Here is a 4,670-nt window from a genome sequence, read left to right on the forward strand (position 1 = left end):
CAGGGCACTCGATGTTTTCATACGGGGCCTCAGTCCAGAATTGTCACGTATGCTTATAGTGCAGAAGCCAAAAACACTGCCAGAAGCGTACACGGCCTGCCTTGACATCCAGAACCTAACGTTAAGGAACACAATAGTCCATGCAAACAATCCAAATAGAGTAGTTGTCCCCACCAATACCCTGTCGCAAGTTACTCAGAGACCACCGTTACCTCCTCGATCACGGTCTACATACAACTGGACGAATCGGAACAATACTCAAGGGAATGGCCGGTCATCCTACAACAGATTCCAAGGCAATCAAGGGACGAACACCGCACCTCCTGCTAGACCCGCAGCCCCAAGACCTGCGGAAAGAATGGATGTCGACGACAGTGTTCAAACCAGACAGGTGAACTACATGAACCGACCGACGAATTACAACGCCTTCAAAAGGGGACCTGCATCATCGATTGAAAAGATGCCCAAACAGCAGAGGCTCTACAACATGGAAGCCAACAGCGCAGATGTAGAAAGCGGACCTTCGACGTATGCTGAATCGACAGAAGACAACTTCCAGCAGGTAAATTTTATGGCGGACGGGCCACCAGCCTATTTCATATGAGCACTACCGCGCAATCCAGTATACCCTATCTCACTTGTTTGACACCAAACAAAGTAGCCCTAAAGTTCCTAGTTGACACAGGGGCAAATAAAAATTTTATAAAACCTGAATTGGCAACTAATACAGTCCCAGTCAATCCACCTTTCTCAGTAACCACCGTAGCGGGACCTGTAGTAATAAACAAAAAAATCAGCGGGAGATTTTTCCGAAATGCTGGTAACGAAGCTATGGTGACCTTTTACGCACTTCCTGGTTTAAGCTCGTTTGATGGGATAATAGGCGATGACACCCTCAAAGAACTGGGTGCCGTCATAGACAGGAAAAAACATGTCCTTAAAATAGATCCCAATATAAGAATTCCGCTCAAAAACAAAGTCGTAGGAAGCCTAAATTTTTTCGAAACTGACGATATACCCGACGCAATTCTCCCAAGCCTAAAAGCCATGATAGAAAAGTATTCTCATTTGTTCGGTCCACTTAACATCAAATCAAATATTAAAACCACAGTTCGAGCTGAGATAAAGACTACCACGAATGAGCCCATATACACGAAAAGTTACCCATATCCTGCAAACATGAGGGAAGAGGTAGAAAAACAAATTACTGAGTTGCTTGAAGAAGGAATTATACGACCATCCAAAAGCCCGTACAATTCTCCTATTTGGGTAGTTCCGAAAAAACCCAAACCCTCTGGTGAAAAGCAGTATAGAATGGTAGTGGACTTCAAACGTCTGAATGCAGTCACCGTGCCAGACGCCTATCCTATCCCAGATATTAATGCAACGCTGGCCAGTTTAGGGAACGCAAAATATTTCACAACTATAGATCTGACCTCAGGCTTTCACCAAATCACAATGAAAGAAACAGATATACCCAAAACAGCGTTTTCAACAATGAATGGAAAGTACGAATTTCTGAGATTACCTTTTGGGTTAAAAAACGCTCCGGCTATATTCCAGCGAATGATTGATGACGTTCTTAAAGAGTATATAGGGAGGATATGCTACGTGTATATCGACGACATTATTGCCTTTGGAAAAAGTACCGACGAACATTTAGTAAATTTAGAGATAGTGTTTAAACGGCTTGCGGATGCTAATTTGAGAGTCAATTTGGAAAAAACTAAGTTTATGAGAACGGAAGTAGAATTTCTGGGATATGTAATAACATCCGACGGGATGAAGGCAGATCCTTCAAAGGTCCAAGCTATAGAGAACCTCTCACCCCCAGAAACGCTTAAGGAACTAAAAAGCTGTTTGGGAATGACGTCGTATTACCGAAAGTTCATTCGAGATTACGCTAAGGTTGCTAAACCCTTGACCAATCTCACACGCGGTGAGAATTCGCAGGTCAAGGCAAACCAATCTAGAAGAATGCGTATCAAAATGAATTCCGAGGCCCTTCAGGCCTTCGATACTCTAAAAAAACTACTCGTTTCCTCAGATATTCTCGCATTTCCAGATTTCGAAAAACCGTTCAACCTTACCACCGACGCCTCAAACTATGCCATTGGTGAGGTGCTATCCCAAGGAGAAACAGGGAAAGATCGACCCATCGCCTACATCTCAAGATCTTTAAGCAGAACAGAGGAAACTATGCCACAAACGAGAAGGAAATGTTGGCTATAGTTTGGGCTCTAGACAACTTGAGATCCTACCTCTATGGGGCGAAAAAAGTTAGAATTTTCACTGACCACCAGCCTCTCACTTTTGCGTTAGGAAGTCGAAACTATAACGCCAAGTTGAAGAGGTGGAAGGCTAGAATAGAAGAGTATAACCACGAATTGATTTACACTCCTGGTAAATCGAATGTCGTGGCGGATGCTCTCTCCAGAATTCCATGCCAGGCAAACCATTTGACAGCACCATCGGAACCCAACGATGCACCAACAGAAGCTAGAAGTGACGAGGGGACAGCTCACAGTGCTGAACAGGATTCTTCGGACCTTATTCCACACGTTGAAGCCCCTTTAAACGTTTTCCGAAACCAAATAATTTTTACGGAGGGGAATGCAATGACTTGTGTTGAAAACCCACATCCAGGATTCACTCGTCATTATGTGAGACTAGATGTAATTGAAAAGTCCAGCTTAACCGAAGCCTTGAAGGAACGCCTAAACCCGGCACTCATAAATGGAATAAAGATTCCAGAAAGTTACTTACAACTCCTACAAGAAGTATATATAGAAAATTTCCTTTTATACAAAATTAGGATAACTCAGAGGGTGGTCGAGGATGTGGCCAACGAGGATAGGATTTGCGGTATAATAGAGACAGAACATAGGAGGGCCCATAGAAACTCAAAAGAAAATAGGGAACAAATCTTGGAAAAGTATTATTTTCCCAAAATGGCTAGTAAGATAAAAAATTTCACTTCTAACTGTGAAACCTGCCTTGCTAACAAGTATGATAGGCATCCGGCAGTACCACCGATAAAAGAGACCCCAGTGCCGAAATATCCATGCGAAATAGTGCATGTGGACATTTTTGAAATTCAAGGGGAGAAATTTTTATCTTGCATAGACAAATTTTCAAAATTTGCCAAGCTTTTCCACATTAAAAATAAAGCATCCGTCACTCTCCGCGCTAAGCTAGCCAAAGTAATACACTATTTCACAACTCCTAAAATGATAGTCACCGACAATGAGAGGGGATTTATGACTCCATTGGTATGTAACTACATAAGAGGTTTGGGAATCGAACTATATCAGACTCCAATTCAAAGAAGTGAAGTAAACGGCCAGATCGAAAAATTCCACTCTACCATTATTGAGATTTATCGGTGCCTCCGGAAAGAAATTAATAACGCTAGACCAAAGGAATTGGTGTATATTGCTGTCGATCGTTACAACACAACAATACACTCTGTAACAAAGAGGAAGCCTAGCGACATATTTTTCAACAGAACCGAAAGAATTATCTACCAAGGCCTAACCAACTTCAAAAGTAGGGTCCACAAGGAGATTAGGGAACAAATCAAGAGAAACCAGGAGTTAAGAAATCTCCGATTGAATAAAAAAAGGAAAAGAGCTAAGGAATTTAGGCCAGGAGATGAGATTTACGTCAGGGATAAACAGATAAAATCAAAACAAAAGGCACTTTACAAAAAAGAAACGGTTGGTAAAGACAATACAGTGACATTGCTCACAGACACTGGCAAAAGGATTCATAAAGCGCAGATAAAAAATACGCCAACATAAAAAAAAAAAAAAAAAAAAAAAAAGATAAAAAGGTCACCACGGGAAGTCAACAACAAAAAGATGTCCCAATAAGGGACCCAAAAATTTGAAATTCTATAGCACAGACGACGCGAAAAAGGCGTCAATTTCATGATCAAAGATCTTTTCTATAACAAACCACATAAGCGATTAAAGAGGCAACATAAAATATTGCAAAAAACAAAAAAAAAAACAACAACAAAAAAATACAAAAAAACAGAGGAAACGATTTTTCGTTTAAAAAATTTTTTTTTTAATGAAGCAATATCTGCCCACAAGAATATTAATTACACGCTTAATAAAAGAGGCAAAATAAAAAATAAAATTTTTTCTTAAGAAATCTGCCCACAACAAAAAACTAATTATGCGCTTACTAAAAAAGGCAAATTAGACAAATAGAAAAAAAAAAAAACAAGAAAAAAAAAAAAAAAAAAAACTTTAAAGAAGGGGGTAAAGAGGAAACATTTCAGTAATCCTTAGAAATATTATCCTCTTTCCTCAGCTTCTTTACCACGAGTTTTTGTAAGGCGGCAGGATCCAAGGGTAGTAGCCTTTAACGCTACCTTTCAAACAAAAGTAAAGAATTACAAACTACCTCCCTTTCATATCCATGCTCTCGGATCCTGTGGACCTTCCAAGTACCACGATGGGTAACCGGGGACGGTGGTAGGATATAGGAATACATTTAAACGCAACAAAAAACACATAAATAAAATAATAAACTTCAAAAAAGCACACAAAATTTTTTTTTAACTCTTCCCTTAGTGTGGAAAGATTTTTTTATTATACAATAGAATGTTCTTTAAATAATAATAATAAAAGGAAAAAATACAAAAGAAAACAAGATTT

Source organism: Eurosta solidaginis, chromosome 5, assembly GCF_040869045.1.
Source record: "Eurosta solidaginis isolate ZX-2024a chromosome 5, ASM4086904v1, whole genome shotgun sequence".
Classification (NCBI taxonomy): domain Eukaryota; kingdom Metazoa; phylum Arthropoda; class Insecta; order Diptera; family Tephritidae; genus Eurosta; species Eurosta solidaginis.